A 25557-nucleotide genomic window follows, 5' to 3' on the forward strand; every position below is an offset into this window, starting at 1 on the left:
TTGGTAAATAAATAACCCCAAAATTTATATTTTGTTGTTTTCTTACTGTACCGAAAATGAACCGAACCGTGACCTCTAAACAAAGGTACGTAGGGATGATACTCGAAACCGTTTTTTTCCCGGTTGTTCGATAAGAAAAGAACCGAGACCTAGGACTCGAATCCCTTTTTGAGAACCGGTACCCGTTATCGAGACCACCATAGTAAAGAAAAAGAGTTGGTTCTTTATTCGAATCCCTGGGAACGAATCCCGTCCCGACCAGAAATGCCCCGTGGGACATCAGAAGAAATGACGTCACATAGCTCAGTCATTAGGCGCAGATAGGGAAAGCAGGAAAAACAATGGACCGGAAAAAGCGCTCCAAGGTGTAATAAAGTTCAAAACAAAAGGTATAATCCAATGAATAACTTTACTGAGAGATTTGAGCAGGGTACAAACACATGACCAACACTTTTACCACCAACCGGAAACATAGCAACCAGGCTAGCAACGCACCTCCTTTACGGCAGCTGTCGCAACGTTCTTAAAGCAACCGCAGCACATACATATATATACAACACATCTCCCTTTTTGAACTTTTGTTTTTCTTTCCTTGTAAACAAAACAAAATCACACTGTATATGTGTTGTCTGTGTAATTATAAATAATGCAGACGAGGCGTGTTGGCTGAGTTCTTGACGTTTACTTTCACAGCGTGCTCATAACCTCATTCTTAGCTGCCGGCGTGACGACATGCAACAACACTTTTCGGGGCTACCGCGCATGCTCGTCACTCCCGTTGCATGCTGGGTAGTGTAGTTGTTATATTCCCTAGCTCATAACATCACATCTTTCCCCCTATAAAGAAATATTGTTAACTCAATAAAGTGTATTTCTTTTTTTAGCTTTAAATTTTCATTTTTTAGCATTGTAACCACATTTGCAAACAACTTTTCTCTTCATAGAATTTTCTTTCAATAAAGAAATAAAGTGCAAAAATGTCAAAGCATCATAACAAACAGTTATGTCAACACTTTTTTTATTTTATTTTATTTTTTTTATTTTTTTTAAACCAAGAGTTCTTAACAACTCTCAATCAGCCTCTTAGGTGGCTGAACATGTCTCTTAGGTCTAGACAGTCTCTCAACAGCAGGTGACGCGGACACTGCTGTCAGTCCTTGGTCAGCAAGGTCAGGCTCCGCGTCAGCAAGTTCTGCAGGTCCAGCTGAGTCCTGTTGAGCCTTTTCCTGAGTAATAGCTGTAGTTAGTATGTTCCAATAGCAGCAGAAGTGCACTTTTTGGAGAGCTGTATTATTTTCAGTTTTGTGCCCAAGGGACTGATTTTATTTAACCCTATATTATTATTTATACACCTATAGTGATCACAGAGACAGGTTGTTTTTGTGTTACTGTATATATTTGTTTTTCTGAAAAATCCCACTTAATATACTTTGGGTAACAGTCAATATTTATTTATTTATTTTATTTTTTTCTAGGGGGGTAACAGTCAATATTTTTTAGATTTTATTTTTTTCTTGTATAATAAAAGTGAGCTTTTGTTAAACCAAATATTGTGTGTTTTTTTCCATATACAACAACCTATCTGGACTCGATAAGAGAATCGATAAGGAATCGGTTCGATAAGAGGATTCGATAATAGGATTCGATAATAGGCTCGAACTCGATCATTTCTTATCAAACATCATCCCTAAAGGTACGTACCGAACCAAAATTTTTGTGTACCGTTAAACCCCTAACTAATACAGAAAAAAAAAGATATACCGTATTTCCTTGAATAGCCGCAGGGGCGCTAATTAATTTAAAACCTCTTCTCACTCCTGCGGTTACCAAAACCATGCGGAATGAGCAAGCATGCTCTAATTATTTTAAAACCTCTTCTCACTCCGGCGCATACCTTATCATTAAAGACACATTTAATAAAAAAAACGTTATTATGATCTTACCTTTACTTGTAGATGGGTCCATGTGCAGCTGCTTCTGATCAAAGGCAGTCTTTCTCATCTTTCTTCAATTTTAAAAGTCTCTGGAGATATTCCTTTAATTATTACCTCCTGCTTCGATTGAAAGTCCAGTTTAGAAAACGGTTTTATTTTAGATATGTAATCCTCCATGGTAAAAGTGCAAGCAAACAATTGCTGCATGCTTGCTGCTTGTTGTCTTCTTCTGCAGTACCTGTCTCCTGCAGTGCTGGTAGTCGCAAGAAGGATCACTAGCGCCCTCTACCACCTGGAGGCGGGAGTCATTTAATGACTCATATTTGACCCGGCGGAAGTGCCAAGCATGCGCTAATTATTTTGCGAAACGAGTTTGACCCGGCTGTAATTCTAGGCAGGCGAATACTATATTCCCGGCGCCAATTCAAGGAAATACGGTATTTGCAAAACGTTTGGACACCACCTCAGTCAGTAAAAACCACCAAAAACAACAGTGTGAGAACATTTTACTTTTGACAGGATCCATTAAAAAGAACCCATTGACCCAAAATAGTTCCCCTGACCTAAAGTATTATTAAGTGTGATTTGTCATTCTCTCAGTTTTTTCCTCCTTTCTACGCCTCCCTCCCTCCCTCCCTCCCTCCCTCCCTCCCTCCCTCCCTCCGTGTGTGTGTTGGCACAGAGGTCCACATACAGCAGCCTTCCTGTGCAAATCTGCCGCCTTTCATCCGAGATCTTGCAAAACCTGCCTTTTCCTCACATACGCATGAACCTCAGGGCCCGAATGGCTTCCTCCTTCAAGGAAGCCGCTACTCCCACTTTACAGCGTAAACATCCGATAGGTTTCAGTGGACCACAACACTTGACAAGAAAAAAAAAATGAAAATGCTGACTCGCACAGACTGAGGAGGTGTCTTATTGTTGTCCGCTTTTTTCTCAAACACCCTAAACGTGTTAGAATGCAGCCGAGCCCTCGCAATGTTGGAGATTTGGCTTCCTGTGCCGTGTTTTAGTGGACTTGCTAGCAAGACCTCAAGTTGGACAATTTTGGGTAAAAATGCCAAAAACATGACCAGATTTCACCAAATCTCAAAGATTTTAGCTCCGTGTTTTGTCCGTTGTCAAACTGAAGCTCTGCGGGCCAAAACCGGTACCTTGCATCATTTTATGTGGCCTGCCAACGACAAGTCGCCACCTCATAAATGGTCATCCGGAAAATATATTTGAAGCCAGCAAAGGTAAACATCAGTTAGTGTTTTGAAGGAGGATAGAGATGCCCTTTCTTTTATACCTTTTGGGAGCGCATTCCACATTGATGTGGCATAGAAAGAGAATGAGTTAAGACCTTTGTTAGTTCGGAATCTGGGTTTAACGTGGTTAGTGGAGCTCCCACTGGTGTTGTGGTTATGGCAGTCATTTACGTTAAGGAAGTAGTTTGACATGTACTTCGGTATCAGGGAGGTGTAGCGGATTTTATAGACTAGGCTCAGTGCAAGTTGTTTGACTCTGTCCTCCACCCTGAGCCAGCCCACTTTGGAGAAGTGGGTAGGAGTGAGGTGTGATCTAGGGTGGAGGTCTAGAAGTAATCTGACTAGCTTGTTCTGGGATGTTTGGAGTTTAGATTTGAGGGTTTTGGAGGTGCTAGGGTACCAGGAGGTGCATGCGTAATCGAAAAAGGGTTGAACGAGAGTTCCCGCCAGAATCTTCATGGTGCTTTTGTTGACCAGAGAGGAGATTCTGTAGAGAAATCTTGTTTGTTGGTTGACCTTTTTGATTACCTTGGTTGCCATTTTATCACAGGAAAGATTAGCCTCTAGAATGGAACCTAGGTAGGTGACCTCATCTTTCCTGGTGATAACAATGTCACCCACTTTTATAGTGAAGTCATTGACTTTCTTAAGGTTGATGTGGGACCCAAACAGGATGGATTATGTTTTACCCAAGTGTATGGATAGCTTGTTGTCAGCGAGCCAGGTGCAAGTTCTACAGAGCTCAGCACTGAGGATTTTCTCCACCTGTGACTTGGAGGTAAGTTTATGTTTGACTTTTTCATGGGGACAATGCTGATCACATGTGTTGTCATTGCAGATTACAGATGCCTTGATAGTAGTCAGTCATCCCGCTGAATCAACTGTTTTTAACAACTGAAGCATATACATTGTTATATCAGTGACACGGACTGGGCATGCTGGCATTTTTTCTTGTTTCTCAATCTAGGAAGAACATGACATCAACTTGCGACGCACTCTGGTTCCTCTGGGAGGATGACACTGAATTCTACAAAACCTGTAATGTAAGTATGTCTCTGCAGCCAGCGTTATGCTTCACTCTCTCACACACACACACACACACACACACACACACACACACACACACACACACACACACACACACACACACACACACACACACACACACACACACACACACAGTGACTGATCTCTCTGTGCTTGGAGGGGAGATTTGAGGAGATGAGGAGGAGGAGGAGGAGAGGGGGACTATGCATACTGTATGTTTTGGCTCTACAAACAAGAATTGTGTGACATCCTTCTGGATTGGTTATAATTGATTTTCTTGTGTTTTGCAGGGTGAAGACGAGATGAAGACCACTGGCGTTTCTCTCTGTGGCCCCTGACTCCACTGGTTCCAGCCCGGAGAACATGTCCATCGTGATAGAGGATGAAGTTATGAGCGAGCTTCCCAGGTTGGCTGATGCATTTGTGGTGCTGCTTGGTTTAATGTATGCATTACACTTAGATGATCCAAAGAAACTCACTCACACATTCACATTCATCCAGAAAGTCCTGCTGTGTCTGGATAATGACAAAGCACTGACGCCATGCCTACTCTCCCTGAAAAATGAGTTAAAGGAGTAAAGAAGCTGAGAAATGCATGGCTGCACTCATTAACCATGCATAAATGTGCTTCAGATCAGCATCATTATTGCAGCCATATTGTTCTACTGTTAACATGTCTGATTTTGATTGACATGTCTGTTAAAATGTTGAAAGCACTTTTGAGTTTGCCCAGTGGGCTTTTTATAAGTTTAGAATGAGAGGTAAATATTTTGTTCATTTTGTTGTACTGCCTCCTTGACCTCACTGATCGGAGTCAGCCCTCAGTTGTAATGATGATTCAGTTATTTATTTAGATTATATTTTCTTTTATTTATTGTATTTTATTTGGTATGTTTTTTTATTTTCCTCATTTGCACAAATTTAGATGTCTGTGCTGCTGCTTTCATAAGTTTTTTTTCTCCCTTGAGAAAATACAGTGCAGAGAAAGGGAAGTTTGTTCATCCCCAATTATTCAAAATAGGCTGCTAAATAATATTTGTAAAAAAAAAAAAGAAAGAAGTTTGACTCCAGGTGTTGCACTTTAATGTTATTCAACATTTCACAGTTTTACTAAGCCTGTTCTGGGGAAAAAAAGCTATTGCCTTTTTAAAAGGTAGGTTTTAAGGTGCTGTTTTATATATACCCTAATACATTTTTGACATTTTGACAGTAACACTTTAGTCAAGAACCTTTTATTGCATGGATGATGTTTCTCTTGCACAATCAAAATACATACGTGATTATAGTTCTACAGTTACATGTACACAACAATCTGCACAACTAAATTTGCACACTTAGTTTTTTTTTGGCATGTCTTTAGGGACAGAACCTCTCAGAAAACACAGCTCTCTAAAAACAGGGCGTCTTGCACATTAAGTCGGCAAGAAGTAAATATTTTGAGTTCATAAAGGTGTATTATTTTGAGTAGGGCTGCCACAACTAATCGATTAAAATAGTTGCCGATTAATTTAGTCATCGATTCGCTGGATCCATGCTATGCGCAGAGGTTTTTATTATTTTTTTAATAAACCTTTTTTATAAACTGCAACATGTACAAACAGCTGAGAAACAATAATCAAAAGTATGGTCCCAGTATGCTGTTTTTTTCCAATAAAATACTGGATAGGATAGAAATGTAGTTTGTCTCTTATCCGATTAATCGAAGTAATAATCAACAGATTAATCGATTATCAAATTAATCGTTAGTTGCAGCCCTAATTTTGAGTAGATACTATTGATATTAATACATTGTATTCAATTATTTTTTTCAAGTCCATGTAATTTAGTTTTTATAAGTATATTCAATCAGATCATTTAAGTATGAAGACATAAATATTAAGTTAATTTAAAATGTTATATTGAACTTAGAATATAAATTAAGTCAATTGAACACATTTTTTAAGTATACTGTAACTCAAAACATTTATGATAACTTAAGTTTTTACATAATCAGTTACATCAAAAATGTTGAGTTTTCTGAACTTACTCGGCGGGTTTACAGTGTGGCACATATTTGTAAGTGTTTATACAGACACCCTCAGTGTGACCTGTATGGCTGTTGACCAAGTATGCCTTGCTGTGACAGTTTGACCCCACACTGTCACTGTTTGACCTTCAACTTCCTTACAAACCACACTGTAAAAACTGTTGCCTAGATCTAACTCAATAAAAATAAGGCAACATTTTCCAAGCAATTTTTGTTAGTTTAGTCAACTAATTGGTATTTTGAGTAAGTAGAACTTAATATGCATTTAGATTTATGCAAAAAGATTAAGTTGCATTTACAGAAAAAGCCAAGAAATTGAGTAAAATCAATGTAAAAAACGTCAGCATATTAAACACACAAGCCTTAATTAAAATAACATTTAAATGAAAAAATAATTTTTGTACTCCATTTTATTAATTTTGACCAACTTACCCTTTGTTTTGAAAATGGAAACTGCTTAAAATAATTAGCATAATAAAAAAAATCAAAACATGAAATTCCAACCTTTATTAAATCATTACCATATAAAAACAATGAGCTGGACAGTATGAACAGTCATCCATATTTAGTATTTAGTGCATAGAATGCATGACCTCAACTTTTTAAAGTGCTGTTTAGAACACCTTCACAGTAGTTCTTTTTTTAACCGTATACATATTAAAACATTTTCACAAGCCATATCCAAACCGTGTCAATAAGCTGGACAGTATTAAGTCAAGAACATCAATATTTAGTGCATAAAAGAATGCATGACCTCAGCATCTCAAGTTTTACTTAGAACATTCACAGTACAGTTTCTTGCCAAAACAATTTAACATTAAGATTATCTGTACTTCTGTAACAATTCACAAGCAGAACACCTTCACAGTAGTGTCTTTCAGTGTGTATATTTTGAAACATTTTAACTTTAACTACTCACAGATCCCTCCTGACCAGCTGGAGCTTCACAGTGGGGCAATTTAGTGTGTATAAAACATTAAAAAAAACTTAATTTACACACCAGAAACTATGACCTGGAGCTTTGTATAAAACCTGAACAGGACAAACCGTTACAACATTCTGAAGAATTCCACTCAATGAACAATGTATAATGATTTTGAACAGACACAAGAACATAACTGTTCAAAAGTGCAAGCTGACAGTCACGGCTCACTGCCTAAGCTAGAAGCTTGTTTTTGAGAGTCATGAATTTGGGGGTTGGTTTTGGGCGCAGTGTGTCGAGTTCCACAAAAAGTCTTTGAAACACCTCAAATGTTTGGATGGATACTCAAGATTAAGTGCATACGTCAACCCCAGAAGTAGGCAGCATGGTTTGGCCAGGTTTCCAAGATGAGTAAGGACTGGTACTCCTTTAATGATGATTCCTACTGCATTTGGCTCATATTCTTCATTTCCAGGTCCTCATGAACAGTGGTCTCTGCAGTTCCCTTTGAGATACAAAAACAGTAATTAAAAAAAACAAACATCTAATTTTATATTCAATATAAGTTGTGATTTAATTCAGATAATGATTACTTTTGTGAAGACTTTTGAAAACTTGAATTCTAATTTGAGATCTTGTACATTAAACTTGGTATAATAGATGCATTTCCAGCCACATTTTTATTGGCATTTTTAATTTGCATATACAAAACCTGAATAGAACCACCAGAAATGATATATATATATATATAGATAGAGTAAATGTTTTAATGCTTGTTCGACCTCCACCTGACAACTGCTGGTTCAGTCAGTTCACATAAAAGTAAACCCAATTTAAGCTTGTACATCAGACTGATCCAAACCTGCTTTTAAACAATACTTCCACAGTAGTCAGAGATGAGCTCCTGTCCACTCTCTCCCGTGTACTCTGAGGAATCTCAGAGTCACATCTCTCTTCATCACTGCAGAGGCTCTTGGGTCCTAGAGTTAATAGAAGAATAATAAATAAATGAGTTGGCAATTTTACTCCAAATCTGTGATAGTTTTTAAGAGCATGATTACAGATTCAGTTTTAAACTTTTAAACCACTTTTAACCCACCTGTATCAGTTCCATCAACAAGTTCTTGATGCGCTGACCAGTCACTCCATTTGCACTGAAGAGTGTACCTGTCCAGTTGGGACAAATGTTGATTCCAGTGGAACAGCAGTGCACCTTCGGAACTCTTCATTAATCTGTAAGACAGCAAATGTTGACCGTTACTGATATTAAGGGTTTTAGTATACATTCTCAGGCAAAAAGGGAGTCTAGTATGTCATGTCCAAGTCACAATGGAAACTTGGTCAGGAAAAATAGAATGATAAGTCATTTACCTGGAATGGTTCGAAGAGGACAGGCCATCTTACCTTAAATTCTGCCACCCCAGGAGACTTGGCAACCACTTCCTGTCTTCTCCAACTGTATACGTTCTGGCCATCATATCATTGATGCTCCTGGCACAGTCCTTTTACACAGGGGGCAGGTGAATGAAGGACTTACTTGAGGTGAGTTGAGGAATTTGACTTCTGGGTGGTATATTGACAGATGAGAGCGGAGGGAACTCCAGCATATAAAAGAGCAATCAGCAACCTACATGAATGCAAGGCAAGGCATGGCTGTGTCCAAAGGTCCCATGGTGCAATTCTGTAATGCACTCTTGGTTGGTACAACAGTGCTGCACAATTTACAGGGCCATCCCATCTGTCATTGAGAGAGAGAAAGGGTGGATTTGACCTGTTTGGAAGTCACCAGACCCATATTTTTGGCCAGTTGTCTCTCCCCAGTTGTCACCAACTGGGGAGAGTGGCAGGTCATGTCCAGAGAAGGTGATGCTGGTTATGGGGCATGTGTTGATCTGATGTGGGGTGCCTATTTTCATGACCACTGTTTTTGAGCTGCAGGAAGTTGATGCTCATCCATGCCTTTATCTCCTCCAGGCAGGTGGTGAGAATGGAGAGGGGCATTGGAGATGAGGGTGAGGTTTGCATTGTTTGCAGGTAGAGCTGCGTATCAGCATAGCAATGGAAGGAAATCCCATGCCTGCTGATGATACGGCCAAGGGGTAGCAGATACAAGGTGAACAGGGTGGGGCCGAGGACAGATCCCTGGGGTACACCGCAGGTGACAGGCAGGGTGCGCGAATGTGAACCTCCCAGGGAGACATTCTGACTGACCGGAGATGTAGGACTTGAACCACTGTAGTGCTGTATTGTTGAGACCGATGGTGGATTGAAGGAGACTGATTAGGATGTTGTGGTCGACAGTGTCAAATGCGGCTGTAAGGTCCAGTAGGATTAACAGAGAGGGGGAGCCGGCGTCCGCCGCCATCAGGAGGTCGTTAGTGACCCTGACCAGGGCGGTTTCTGTACTATGGGCAGAACGGAAACCAGATTGAATTTTTTCGCTGTTTAGTTTGAGATGAGTTTGAAGCTGTGAGGAGACTACTTTCTCCAGTATTTTAGAAAGGAATGGTAGGTTTGAGATGGGCCTGTAGTTGGAGGGTGTCGGTCGAGGGAGGGTTTTTTTAAGAAGAGGGGTGAGGATGGCGGTCTTAAGAGCTGATGGAATGTGGCCGGTCTGAAAGGAGAGGTTGATGTTGGTGATCAGGGGGCTTATTGTACAGATGTTGGTTTTGACTAGGGTGGTGGGAAGAGGGTCCAGGGTTCAGCATCACCCGCATACGGAATCTTGGGTCATGGAAGGGTCCTGACTGGTTCAGTAGTCGGAACTCACAGCTGTGGCCCAGAAATTGTGCGTCAGCTGAACCTCTTGCAAATTTCACCATAGGTTCTGTGCCGGCAGGGCAGACCAAGACACAGCGACAGTTCCCACAGGGTTGGCCATATCTGCCGCTTTATTAGAGTCTGTCTGCTTGCCAATGGCATTCAGGAATTCTGGTATATCATCTGAGGCACTGTTCCTTTGCTGGTCTCTGTCCCCGTTTCAGTCTGCATTGGTATCCCATTTTCGTCATTGTAGAGAGAGAAAAAAAAGTTATGGTTCATGTCTAACCTCTTGGATATATAAGCCTGATGAGGCCTTTATATCTGTTTTTTACACCCTAATATTCTCATTTGCAGTGTTTTCTCTAGATTTTTTTGTAGCCGCGATGGTCTAAGTTGGTTACTTAGCAACAGTAGGGGGGTCCGGGGGCATGCCCCCACGGAAGAAAAATGACAAATGGTGACTACTGGTGAGATTTTGGGGGGGGAAAAATGTTGATTGAGACTTACACAATGAGTGTTATTCTTACAAAAGTAGCGTTTTGCTTAGGAGTGTGCATGGACAGCAGGTCTGAGGGGGCTTCAGATAGCTCTGTCAAGTTTATAGCTAGCTGCTAGCAACTTTTAATGCAAGCTAGTGAAGCAGCTTTAATGTGACTGCTTATAAACTGAAGAATAAAATAAACTACCACGCAAAGAAAACGCTAATTATAAACTGCACAGCTATAAACAATGTTTGGTGGAAGTTAATGAGCTGTTGGAGGTACGAGCACATTCAAAATGGCGGTCGGCGGGAAAAGTAGCAAACAAAATATAACGTTGAACCATGCTTTTGAATATGTATACATTTCAATCCTGGCAAATACTGACTTAACAATATACATTTTTACACGAGTTCGGTAAAGTGTTTTCTTTGGGCTCCGTGAAAGAACGTGTCTGGGCTTGTTCTTCCACAGCTACATGCAGGTGGACGGGTCCGGACGTTTTAGGTCTGATGTAAACCTTTGGACTGAGTTTTGCTAAATCAGTTTATGTTGGAAGTCCAATAAAATTAATTTAATGACATAAAAAAAGTTAGGAAAATATTCACACTTTACTTAAAGATAACTCAAAAACTATAAAAATAAATTGATGTATTGGAATAAATATACTTTTAAAAATAAACTGAAAGAGTTTTTACAGTGCATGCACATTTGTTGGGAAGCTCAACATGGACAAACTACAAACATTCAATCTTGTTAGCCAGTGAAAAGCATGTGCTCAACAAACAAATTGTTACCTGTCACTCACCATGGCTCTGAACAGTTGACTGAAAGAGTGAGAGTGGGGCTGAGGGCTTTATATAGGTGAACACACCTGCCTTGACTAATTAGGCCCAATTTGGCTCAAACCATGATTGTCAAAAGCTGGGTGTTGCAGAAGGACACTGGACATTTGAAAGTTGTGTTGTCTAAGCCTGAATATACTGTGTACAAAATTGACTGCTCTACACATGCAAAAGTACTTTGTGAATACTTTTTAGACATGTGATGGTTATTTATGGTGTAATTGACAAAATAACTGTTTTCTTAATTCCCCCTGTCAAATTGGTCCCAGCTAGTGGGAGGGGCTATGGGCTATTTATATTGGAAAATGCCATTTTTCTGCCAGTCTGCTGTCTGTCACTGCCAGAGGAGGATCTTTGTCCTCAGCAGGAGCACAGATCTCCTTGCATCAAACATCTACTGAGGTGATTATTTTGATGATGAGATTATGAGATTATGTTGTGTTGTAACCACTTAAATGAGTTTTGTTGATTGCTAATTGATAGTGATGGGTGGATTTGGCGTCATGAAGTGTTTCGACACATTGCAAAACTGTATTGATACTGTCGATACTGTGTCACTAAATACTGACATCTGCTGGATATTAAAAATCCCTACAGGCAACCTATGGATCGACTCAACTGACACTGATTTTATGACCTAGTATATACAATAATATAAACCAAGTCATTGTATTTCATTTAGGATTATTTCATATCTTCATTTAAATAATATATTTTTATCTTTTTTAGATACAATCAATAAATGTGAACATTAACTAGGGATGTCTGCTAATGGCTTTTTGCCGATTTCCGATATTCCGATATTGTCCAACTCTTAATTACGATATCAACCGATACCAATATATACAGTTGTGGAATTAACACATTATTATGCCTAATTTGGACAACCAGGTGTGGTGAAGATGAGGTCCTTTTTAATAAAATAAAATAAAATAAAATAAATTAAGAACATTTTCTTGAATTAAAAAGAAAGTAAAACAATTTAAAAAGTTACGTAGAAACTAGTAGTGAAAATGAGTAAAATTAACTGTTGTTAGTACTATTTGTGCGTGCTGCTGCTGCTCCACTATCATGTGTGCTTACGGACTGTATCCCTTGCAGATTGTATTGATATATATTGATATATAATGTAGGAACCAGAATATTAATAACAGAAAAAAAACAACCCTTTTGTGTGAATGAGTGTAAATGGGGGAGGGAGGTTTTTTGGGTTGGTGCACTAATTGTAAGTGTATCTTGTGTTTTTTTTATGATGATTTAATAAAAAAACTAAAGAAAAAAAACGATACCGATAATAAAAAACCCGATACCGATAATTTCCGATATTACATTTTAAAGCATTCATCATCTCTAATCATAACATGGCAATCTAAGAGAACGTGTTGTGAATGAGGATGCTTGTGGATTGGTATTTTTAAAAACTTTTTTTTTTTTTTTTACACTTTTATTAAAAAAAAAAGTTTTTCCAACTTAAATTTTTAGACTATTTCTCTTCTTAGTTATTATTTCTCCGGCTGTAGAAAAGACCTGCTCACAGGGCACAGAGGCGTCAGTGCGACACAGTTCGCGTATCGGTCACGTGACCGAAACAGCGCATGGTCGGTCACGTGACTTTCTATCACATCTGCTAGCGTTAGCTGTAGCGAGCTAACTAGCCCAGCTTGTAGCAGTCCTAAGCGGCCTACAAGCTACGGTGTAACTGTTGAGACGCATAATAGATTTAGCTCTTTAGCTAGTCCTACACCCCAGTCTACCGGGCACCACACCTTAGTCATAGGGGACTCCATCACCCGAAACATAAAGCTTAGCAAACCAGCCACAATTAAGTGTATTCCCGGGGCCAGAGCACCTGACATTGAAGCTAATCTTAGGGAGCTAACTCTCAACAGGCCTAGTAAACACGTACGACAGGCTAATCGCACCACTAGTTATGCGGATATAGTTGTACACGTTGGCTCCAATGACACTAGAATGAGACAGTCAGAGATTACAAAGAGAAACATAACCAGGACTTGTGATCTCGCCAGAAAGATGTTCAGGCATCGAGTAATTGTCTCTGGCCCCCTGCCTGCGAGAGGCAATGATGAGAGAGATAGCAGATTGGTCTCACTTAACAAGTGGCTGGCTATCTTCTGTAGACAACAGGGACTAACGTTTATTGATAACTGGCCCTCTTTCTGGGGCAAACCAGGCTTGCTGATGAGAGACGGCCTTCACCCTAACCAGGAAGGCGCCATCATCCTGTCTAAGAACAGACTACTGTTTAAGTCTCACTTTACTGACTACACTAGAGCAAGCCCGGTCACAGGCAATTACAGAGTCTGTTAGTCCGGGTGAGGAGTCAGTTAAGCTAGAACTAGCCAGCGCCAGGCTGGATAATCCATGTACGCATAGCAATTCTCTTAGAATAATACACAATTCACATAAAGTTTTTTCTGTTGTGACTGTCAGAGGTAGACATGCATTCTACTGAGGTGGCAAATTATGTGTCCAGTTTATCACAGCACCAAACAAACAATCGGAAAATTCCCGTCGTATCAATTCCTAGATATGGTCGAAACTATTTAAAGTGCACTACGCATAATAAACGCAACATTAATATTGCTACTACGGATAATCTCAACAAAAACTCGTCAAAACAGCCCAATACCTATAATATGGGCTTTTTAAACATAAGATCATTGTTTCCCAAAGCGTTATTAGTTAATGAGGTCATTAGAGACAACAATCTTAACGTCATTGGTCTTAGCGAAACCTGGCTCAAACCAGATGATTTTTTTGCGTTAAATGAGGCATCTCCTCCTAACTATACAGACTGCGCATGTTGCCCGTCCTCTTAAAAGGGGAGGGGGTGTCGTACTAATATACAATGAAAACTTTAACCTTACCCCTAACCTAAATAATAAATATAAATCGTTTGAGGTGCTTACTATGAGGTTTGTCACACCGCTACCTCTCTACCTGGCTGTTATCTACCACCCCCCTGGGCCCTTTTCGGACTTTATCAGTGAATTCTCAGAGTTCGTTGCTGATCTAGTGACGCACGCCGACAATATAATTATAATGGGGGACTTTAATATCCATGTGAATACCCCATCGGATCCTCATTGTGTGGCGCGCCAGACCATAATTGATAGCTGTGGTCTTACACAAATAATACATGAACCAACGCATCGCTAGATAGATCTAGTGCTTGTCAGGAGTGTCACCACCTCCAAAATTTTGATACTTCCATATACTAAAGTAATGTCCGATCATTACCTTATAAAATTTGAAGTTTTGACTCGGTCAACAAGCTAATAATAATAACTGCTATAGCGGCCGCATCAATGCTGCCACAACGATGACTCTTGCTGACCTACTGCCTTCGGTAATGGCACTATTCCCAAATTATGGCGATCTATTGATAACCTCACTAACAACTTTGACGATGCCCTGCGCGAAACCACTGATAGTATAGCATCGCTAAAGCAAAAAATTGCCCCTAAAAGGTGCACCCCATGGTTTACAGAAGAAATTAGAGCTCATAAATCATCATGTAGAAAGCTGGAATGCAAATGGCGCACGACTAAACTTGAGGTTTTCCATCAAGCATGGAGTGATAGTTTAATAACTTAAACGCATGCTTACCTTAGCTGAAGCTAAATATTACTCAAATCTCATCCGCCTCAACAAACTATCCTAAATTTCTGTTTAGTACAGTAGCATCACTAACCCAACAAGGGACTCCTCCCAGTAGCTCCACCCACTCGGCAGATGACTTTATGAATTTCTTTAATAAGAAAATTGAACTCATTTGAAAGGAGATTAAAGACAATGCATCCCAGCTACAACTGGGTTCTACTAACACAAATACGACTGTATATACGACAGATACCACCCTCCAAAATAGTCTCTCTATTTTTGATGAAATAACAGAGGAATTATTACGGCGTGTAAGTGGGATAAAACAAACATGTTTACTTGACCCACTTCCTGGAAAACTTATCAAGGAGCTTTTTGTATTAGGTCCATCAGTGTTAAATATTATAAACTTATCACTTTCCTCCGGCACTGTTCCCCTAGCATTCAAAAAAAGCGGTTATTCATCCTCTGCTCAAAAGACCTAACCTCGATCCTGACCTCATGGTAAACTACCGACTGGTCTCCCACCTTCCGTTTATTTCCAAAATTCTCGAAAAAATTGTTGCACAGCAGCTAAATGAACACTTAGTGACTAACAATCTCTGTGAACCTTTTCAATCCGGTTTCAGGGCAAATCACTCTACGGAGACAGCCCTCGCAAAAATGACTAATGATCTATTGCTAACGATGGATTCTGATGCGTCATCTATGTTGCTGCTTCTTGATCTTAGCGCCGCTTTCGATACAGTCGATCGTAATATTTTATTAGAGCGTATCAAAACACGTGTTGGTATGTCAGACTTAGCCTTGTCTTGGTTTAACAATTATCTTACTGACAGGATGCAGTGTGTCTCCCATAACAATGTGACCTCGGACTATGTCAAGGTAACGTGCGGAGTTCCCCAGGGTTCGGTTTTTGGCCCTGCACTCTTAAGTATTTACATGCTGCCGCTAGGTGACATCATATGCAAATATGGTGTTAGCTTTCACTGTTATGCTGATGACACCCAACTCTACATGCCCCTAAAGCTGACCAACATGCCGGACTGTAGTCAGCTGGAGGCGTGGCTTAATGAAATAAAACAATGGATGTCAACTAACTTTTTGCAACTCAACGCTAAGAAAACGGAAATGCTGATTATCGGTCCTGCTCAACACCGACACCTATTTAATAATACCACCTTAACATTTGACAACCAATTACACAAGGCGACTCGGTAAAGAATCTGGGTATTATTTTCGACCCAACTCTCTCGTTTGAGTCACACATTAAGAGTTACTAAAACGGCCTTCTTTCATCTCCGTAATATCGCAAAAATTCGTTCCATTTTGTCCACTAGCAACGCTGAGATCATTATTCATGCGTTCGTTACGTCTCGTCTCGATTACTGTAACTTATTTTTGGGTCTCCCTATGTCTAGCATTAAAAGATTACAGTTGGTACAAAATGCGGCTGCTAGACTTTTGACAAAAACAAGAAAGTTTGATCATATTACGCCTATACTGGCTCACTTGCACTGGCTTCCTGTGCACTTAAGTTGTGACTTTAAAGTTTTACTACTTGCGTATAAAATACTACACGGTCTAGCTCCATCCTATCTTGCCGATTGTATTGTACCATATCTCCCGGCAAGAAATCTGCGTTCAAAGAACTCCGGCTTATTAGTGATTCCCAGAGCCCAAAAAAAGTCTGCGGGCTATAGAGCGTTTTCTATTCGGGCTCCAGTACTATGGAATGCCCTCCCGGTAACAGTTAGAGATGCTACCTCAGAAGCATTTAAGTCCCATCTTAAAACTCATTTGTATACTCTAGCCTTTAAATAGACCCCCTTTTTAGACCAGTTGATCTGCCGTTTTTCTTCTCTCCTCTGCTCCCCTCTCCCTTGGGGAGGGGGCGTTGCACAGGTCCGGTGGCCATGGATGAAGTGCTGGCTGTCCAGAGTCGGGACCCCGGGTGGACGGCTAGCCTGTGCATCGGTTGGGGATATCTCTGCGCTGCTGACCCGTCTCCGCTCGGGACGGTTTCCTGCTGGCCCCACTATGGACTGGACTCTCGCTGATGTGTTGGATCCACTGTGGACTGGACTTTCACAATATTATGTCAGACCCAGTCGACATCCATTGCTTTCGGTCTCCCCTGGGGGGGGCGGGGTTATCCACATATGCGGTCCTCTCCAAAGTTTCTCATAGTCATTCACATCGAAGTCCCACTGGGGTGAGTTTTTCCTTGCCCATATGTGGGCTCTGTACAGAGGATGTCGTTGTAGCTTGTGCAGCCCTTTGAGACACTTGTGATTTAGGGCTATATAAATAAACATTGATTGATTGATTGATACCAACTGCATGCCTTGCCATCCTTGATTTGAAAGTCTGGTTTGCAAAGGTTACATTACCTTCACCCGAGGCGGGGTGTGACATATGGTGGCAGTGGTGGGATGGCAAGCCGCAGAGTTTACAACAAACCTGGCAGAGGGCGGGCCAGAACTGGTTTGAGATCCCAAGTGTCGGAGGTGGCAATGACAGAGGAGACTAATGAGATGGCTGGTCGAGGGGCCACGGCGATGAGGCTGGACGGGAGGACTATGGCTGAGGAGCGTGAAGTTGGATGGAAGACATCAAAGGTTTTGAGAACTTTGGGGCTAGGCGTAAGCAGCATAAGGAGGGGTCTGGGAAGGCTAGGTGGTCTGCTGAGCCACCAAGGACAGAGTGTTAGGTGAACCTACCCTGGTTAACATGTTCCAAGACTTTTTGATTGGACAGCAACGTAGGGAAGCTGTCCTAGTCCGTGAACTCCAGGAGTTAAAAACTGTCTGTAAAAGGCCTAGCCTAGATCACTCACTCACTAACCAAAATGCTAACCGTACTCCTGATAGTTGTGAGCAGTCGCCCAAACCCAGAACTTGCCCACATCGAACTCCTAGTCTTTAAGCGTCGCTGTCCAGAGATTCCTTGCCACCTGACCATTATCTCCGACAAGGCCCAAAAAACTGCTGAATGGCTTTTTCAGAAATCTCCACTCCGACCACAGAATGTCCCATGTCTGCCAGCCACTTCATGTCTACAGCTTTTCCACAGATGGGGAAAAAGAAGCGAACTCCAGTCCGCCCGTGCAGGACTTTGTCAACGTTGCCCTCAAGCATCTTGTGTATATGGGGCTGGTGAAAGCCAGTTTTGTCTTCCTGCCAGCGTTGCTCCCAATCTTTCAGCTCCACGCATCGGTCTGCCTGGGCTTCCAGCATGCTGCTCATGTTTGACTCAGCAGTGATCAGCTCCCCAGTCCGGGCAGCCTTCTCTGCCTCGCCAATCAGAACGTGTAGAGCAGCGTCGGCGGCTTCCATTTTGCCCTGCTTCTTGTTGGACGCACACACCGAAGGGAACCAGCGTCCACAGAGTTTGACCTGTTAGGTGAACTTAGGCTTGTGTGCAGACCTGTATTGCCCCACCAGGCGGATCTCAGCAGCAAATCCTCTGGCCCAGGCGTATTCCAAAAGGCCTGACACTGCGTTGTTGTTCAGGTGCTTGATGAGGTCGCCAAGCCCTGCCTTGTGGGCTGCTCGCAGCTCATCGGCCGTCTTGTTGAGCTGCAGCCTCCCGTCAGCCATTATTTGACAGCCTCCTCTGCTGCCAGCTGGGGCGCTGCCTTCTTGTTCAGAGCTGAGCCATCAGCAAACACTCTCCAACCTTCACTTTGTACATGAACCGTGGGAATTCAATGGGGTTGCCGCTACGTTGGCTGTATTTCATCAGACCGACACCGGATTCTTCCCCCCCAGGCAGAGAGCGGGATCCCTCAGCCATCCCATCACTTCCACACTCCCAGCCCCAAAAATATCCCCTGAGCCTTCAATGGGAACACTAGATTTGGAGAGTATGTCCATTTTATCCTGGTCTATACCTGCAGTACTTCCTTCACTTCCAGAAGTCCCTCCCTGCATTTCTCCGAAGAGAATCAGCAAGATGGCAGCAGCGTCTTTTTTCGCAACCTTCTTACCTACTGGTAACAGTCTCCCGTTCAGCATCACCTGCATGTGGAATCTTGGGTCATGGAAGGGTCCTGACTGGTTCAGTAGTCGGAACTCACAGCTGTGGCCCAGAAATTGTGCGTCAGCTGAACCTCTTGTAATTTTGACCATCGGTTCTGTGCCGGCGGGGCAGACAAAGACACAGCAACAGTTCCCACAGGGTTGGCCATATCTGCCGCTTTATTAAGAGTGTCTACTTGCAAAGGGCATTCAGGAATTCTGGTATATCATCTGAGGCACTGTCCCTCGCTGGTCTCTGTCCCCGTTTCAGTCTGCTTTGGTATACAATTTTCGTTATTTAAAAGTACATGGGCAACCTACATGAATGCAAGGCATGGCTGTGTCCAAAGGTCCCATGGTGCAGTCTGTAATGCTTTAAAAAACCACTCTTGGTTGGTACAACAGTGCTGCACAATTTACAGGGCCATCCCATCTGACATTGTAGAGAGAGAAAAGACAAGTTATGGTTCATGTCTAACCTCTTGATAAGCCTGATGAGAGCTCTTAATATCTGTTATTTATTTACTTTGACATATTTGATTATTGACCTTTGATTGTGAATATATGTATTTTCATATAATGATTTACATTTTGATTATTTGATTTTTAATATGCTTATTTTGATGAATTATATAGGCCTATTTAACGCATGCACCTTTGAAATGTATTTAGAATATAAATGTACTATATATAATATACGATACTAATATTGCCTCTATTACTGTTACAGATTGTGGGTGCTTTGTTTCTTCCTGTTCACCTTTTGGGATTTCAATAAATGTTTGTAAACTGTTACTAACTGCGTGCCTTGCCATCCTTGATTTGAAAGTCTGGTTTGCAAAGGTTACATTACCTTCACCCGAGGCGGGGTGTGACACTTGCATTCACTTGTTTGTGTGAAAAGCCGTAGATATTATGTGACTGGGCCGGCACGCAAAGGCAGTGCCTTTAAGGTTTATTGGCGCTCTGTACTTCTCCCTACGTCTGTGTACACAGCTGCGTTTTAATAAGTCATACATTTTACATTTTGAAACAGATACCGATAATTTCCAATATTACATTTTAAAGCATTTATCGGCCGATAATATCGGCAGTCCGATATTATCGGACAGCTCTAGTTGTTTTTTTACACTTACATGTTGCGGTTAATAGTACTCTTTATTTGTCGTTATTTACACTTTCTGAATAAATTGTGATAATGTTCATCAGTCAAGTCATTGGTGTTAATTTCCAATCTATCAAGATGAAAAAATATCAAAATCAAATTACAGGATGTTTATGTAATTTGCTCATTTTCCTCGACTGGTGCACTAACATCAAGTGGTTTGTATATATATTTTTTACACATGTAGCATCATCTACAAGGATGCAAATAATTGCTATTGCGACATCTAGTGGACACATTTAGAAATGCAGTTTCTTTCATTAAATTTCGGCAAATTTTTATACTTGGCTAACTCATCCCGCGGGCCGGATAAAACCTGATCGCTAGCCGGACGTACGTTTGACACCCGTGCACTAAACTGAACAATAATGTATACACTGTCACTTCAAAGACACTCAACTGTTGAAGTTTATTTCAAACATGAAAGCAGTTTCCATTTCCCTTTACAACATGCTCAAAAAGGAGTAGGCAGAAGCTAAGCTTATTTAATCCTACCCCCTTTCCACTTCATAGCAGTTTTTTTTAACACATGTTCACTTCCTGTTTTAAATTTGTAGCACAAATACAGCTGAACCTCAATTCACCAACACACCTATTTGCGTTATTTTCGCTCTACGAACGTTGAAATCGAGCCAAATGTGCCTCTGTGTGCGACCCAAGTCTTGGTGTACGGTCATTTAATAAATTTTTTTTATTTATTCATTTTGTCTGCCGCCGGATATTCTACGGTGGCAGCCATTTTTGATCACTACACTTCCTGTGAAACCACATTTTGAATCGTCACATCCTGTTTATCCTAACATGGATTGGCGCACATGTACAGCAAAAATAGGTCCACAATTGCAACAATTACCAAAAAGGATGTTTTAATTAGGGATGTCCGATAATATCGGACTGCCGATATCGGCGATAAATGCTTGAAAATGTAATATCGGAAATTATCGGTATCTGTTTCGAAAAGTAAAATGTACACGGACGTAGGGAGAAGTACAGAGCGCCAATAAACCTTAAAGGCACTGCCTGTGCGTGCCGGCCCAGTCACATGTCTACGGCTTTTGACACACTAGTGAATGCAAGGCATACTTGGTCAACAGCCATACAGGTCACACTGAGTGTGCCCGTATAAACAACTTTAACACTGTCACAAATATGCGCCACACTGTGAACCCACACCAAACAAGAATGACAAACACATTTCGGGAGAACATCCGCACCGTAACACAACAAAACAAATACCCAGAATCCCTTGCAGCACTAACTCTTCCGGGACGCTACAATATACACCCCCCGCTACCCCCCACACCTCTCAGGGAGAGCATGTCCCAAATTCCAAGCTGCTGTTTTGAGGCAAGTTAAAAAAAATAATGCACTTTGAGACTTCAACAATAAATATGGCAGTGCCATGTTGGCATTTTTTTTCCATAACTTGAGTTGATTGATTTTGGAAAACCTTGTTACATTGTTTAATGCATCCAGCGGGGCATCACAACAACATTAGGCATAATGTGTTCATTCCACGACTGTATATATCGGTATCGGTTGATATCGGAATCGGTAATTAAGAGTTGGACAATATCGGATATCGGCAAAAAAGCCATTATTGGACATCTCTAGTTTTTAATGGTTGCTGACTTTGCTGAAGGAGTTAAATATCTTTGCAAGGACGGCTCGAACGTGCAAGCCCTATGGTAGGGCTCCACAGCACACTGGATTGTAGTTAATTGAAATACCACAACACTGGATGTTGTTCAAAGGAGATATATTTTAATTTAAAAACTTGCACACAAACACAGCAAACAAATGTAAAATGCACAGCAAACTATTTACAACATAGCTCTTTTAAATAACTTGACAGTGAAGTAAAGTCATATAGTGGAGAGCTTGGAGCAGATGGACGCTGAGGTGGAGTTTGTATATTTGTTTCCGCCCCCCCCCAGGGGTCTGAAACGGGGGCATTGTTGTGTGTGGACACGGATAAGGTTAGGTGGGATTTACCCTGGATAACCTTATCTGGCTTAGTGTAAACGGGGCCTAAGCCAGAGTCTTAATGTGTCAAGCCAGAGACCCGTGTGCCAAGACCAGTACAGCACATTCTTGTTATGGCTGAAAGGATCTGAAAATAGTGTTTTTTTTTTCACTGCAAAAACTGAAATGAAAGTTAGATTTGAATCCTGGAATTCGGGCCAAAAATACATATTTGTGTCTAACAAGATCTTATTCTATTCAAGCACTGCTTCTTTGAAGTACTCACTACTAAAATGCTTCTGAGATATACGCTCAACACAAGTAGAAAATGTCACAAAAAATGTATAAAAGAACAAACAAGATTATAAAAGCTACCAAAGTCAAACAAAATTAAGAAGTCAAATTAAAGTAAAAATAAATCCGAGTCAAATAAAAAATCCACAGAAAAGGTTGGAAAGATATAATACATTTTCAAGTGAGATGTAAAAAACACAGATGGAAAAAGCATGTCTGTGTCAAGAAAAAGAATACAAATTGTTTTCTTTTTCTGTCAATAAAAAAATATGACCACAAAAGCCTGAAGTTTTTGAATGAAACTCATGCGTCCTGGCTAGGGATGATGTTCGAAACCGGTTCTCCCGGTTGTTCGATAAGAAAAGAACCGTTCGATAAGAAAAGAACCGATTCCATGTACTCTAATCCCTTTTTGAGAACCGGTTCTCGTTATCGAGGCCACTATAGTAAAGAAAAAGAGTTGGTTCTTTATTCGAATCCCTGGGAACGAATCCCGTCCCACAAGAAATGCCCTGTGGGACATCACAGGAAATGACGTAGCTCAGTCTAATGACTGAGCTACGTCATTTCCTGTGATGTCACACAAGCAGCAAAAATAATATACCGGAAAAAACGCCTCAAGGCATGGCTATTACCTATAGTGATCACAGAGACAGCTTGTTTTTGTGTTACTGTATATATTTGTTTTTCTGAAAAATCCCACTTAATATACTTTGGGTAACAACAGTCAATATTTTTTTTTTTTAGGGGGGTAACAGCCAATATTTATTTATTTTATTTAATTTTTTTCTTATAAAATAAAAGTGAGCTTTTGTTAAACCAAATATTGTGTGTTTTTTTCCATATACAACAACCTATCTAGATTCGATAAGGGAATCAAGGAATCGGTTCGATAAGAGGATTCGATAATGGGCTCAAACTCGATAATTTCTTATCAAACATCGTCCCTAGTCCTGGCTGCTCAGTTCAACATGGCTTAAGTCGACATAATAAAAAAAATGTGAAGAGGCTCTCCTCCCTCTGCATGTTATGAACGGTGAGAAATGTATTTGTCGTCCGTTAACTTTGACTGTTAACTTCTTTTTACACTTGTAGGACCGCACAGCTTCCTGGTTGGCTGCGTCCAGCATCATCAAATGGTGAGTCAGTTTTATTTCATCTTATTATAAAACTTCTTGTTCACATTTATGACAGTTAAAATGTTGCTGAAAACATACAAACTTTACAGTTTTTGGGTTCTGGTGGCGAGAGCTTGACCTCTAGATCAGATTATTTTATTTGTTCATTTGGAAAAAGTTTTTTTTTAAAGGCCTACTGAAAGCCACTACTAGCGACCACGCAGTCTGATAGTTTATATATCAATGATGAAATCTTAGCATTGCAACACATGCCAATACGGCCGGGTTAACTTATAAAGTGACATTTTAAATTTCCCGCTAAACTTCCGGTTGAAAACGTCTATGTATGATGACGTATGCGCGTGACGTCAATGGTTGAAATGGAAGTATTCGGACACCATTGTATCCAATACAAAAAACTCTGTTTTCATCTCAAAATTCCACAGTATTCTGGACATCTGTGTTGGTGAATCTTTTGCAATTTGTTTAATGAACAATGAAGACTGCAGAGAAGAAAGCTGTAGGTGGGATCGGTGTATTAGCGGCTGGCTGCAGCAACACAACCAGGAGGACTTTGACTTGGATAGCAGACACGCTAGCCGACGACCGCACGGATGATCGGGTGAAGTCCTTCGTCCTTCCGTCGATCGCTGGAACGCAGGTGAGCACGGGTGTTGATGAGCAGATGAAGGCTGGCTGGCGTAGGTGGAGCGCTAATATTTTTAGCATAGCTCTGTGAGGTCCCGTTAAGTTAGCTTCAATGGCGTCGTTAGCAACAGCATTTTTAAGCTTCGCCAAGCTGGAAATTATTAACCGTGTTGTTACATGTCCATGGTTTAATAGTATTGTTAATCTTCTGTCTATCCTTCTAGTCAGGGGCTTATTTATTTTGTTTCTATCTGCATTTAAGCTAAAGAGCTTCGCCGATGTATTGTCGTGTAGATAAAAGTCACTGAATGTCCATTTCGCGTTCTCGACTCTCATTTTCAAGAGGATATAGTATCCGAGGTGGTTTAAAATACAAATCCGTGATCCACAATAGAAAAAGGAGAGAGTGTGGAATTCAATGAGCCAGCTTGTACCTAAGTTACGGTCAGAGCGAAAAAAGATGCGTCCTGCACTGCACTCTAGTCCTTCACTCTCACGTTCCTCATCCACGAATCTTTCATCCTGGCTCAAATTAATGGGGTAATCGTCGCTTTCTCGGTCCGAATCGCTCTCGCTGCTGGTGTAAACAATGGGGAAATGTGAGGAGCCTTTCAACCTGCGACGTCACGCTACTTCCGGTACAGGCAAGGCTTTTTTTTTATCAGCGACCAAAAGTTGCGAACTTTATCGTCGATGTTCTCTACTAAATCCTTTCAGCAAAAATATGGCAATATCGCTAAATGATCTAGTATGACACATAGAATGGATCTGCTATCCCCGTTTAAATTAAAAAAAATCATTTCAGTAGGCCTTTAATGACGGAAAGAAACAACCCTTTTGTGTAAATGGGGGAGGAAGGTTTTTTGGGTTAGTGTACTAATTGTAAGTGTATTTTGTGTTTTGTATGTTGATTTAAAAAACCCCCAAAAAAATCAGATACCGATGATTAAAAAAACGATACCGATAGTGTCCGATATTACATTTTAGAGCATTTATCAGGCCGATATTATCGGACATCTCTACTCTAAACCTTTCAAAATAAACCTAAGTCTGCAGTGATTCAGGTAAATAAACAGCAGACTAATGGGGCTTAGACCATCGCCTGAAACCCAGAAGTGATAAATAAATAAATAAAGAAGTGCCCGGATGCAACCCACCTATTGAAATCACATCACTGTGGGGACGCATTGATTTTTTTTTAACCCAAAACAAAAATGAAACAAACGTTTTTGTGCGGGTATGCCCTCAGACAACACTAAACTCTCGACGTAAACTCCCCGACAGTCTTCATGGAGTTTGACTTGTGACAAGTCGGTGTGGAAAGTTGAATAGATTGTAAAAAAGCTTGAATGAAAGCGGACAGCCATCAAACCCTGACGCAGACTGACGAGTCGTTCTCACTGTGATACTAACCGTGTTTTGGCTGGAGGAGACCAACATAACTAGTGTGGGCTT

The 25557-nt window shown here is 40.9% G+C and overlaps 1 pseudogene; it reads right to left on the reverse strand.

Moving 5' to 3' along the window:
• Positions 1-18144: 18144 nt before the first annotated feature.
• The window catches only part of LOC133659243 (double-stranded RNA-specific adenosine deaminase-like), a 21077-nt pseudogene continuing 13664 nt past the window's right edge, over positions 18145-25557 (reverse strand).

This window comes from Entelurus aequoreus, linkage group LG10 (assembly GCF_033978785.1).
Source record: "Entelurus aequoreus isolate RoL-2023_Sb linkage group LG10, RoL_Eaeq_v1.1, whole genome shotgun sequence".
NCBI lineage: Eukaryota > Metazoa > Chordata > Actinopteri > Syngnathiformes > Syngnathidae > Entelurus > Entelurus aequoreus.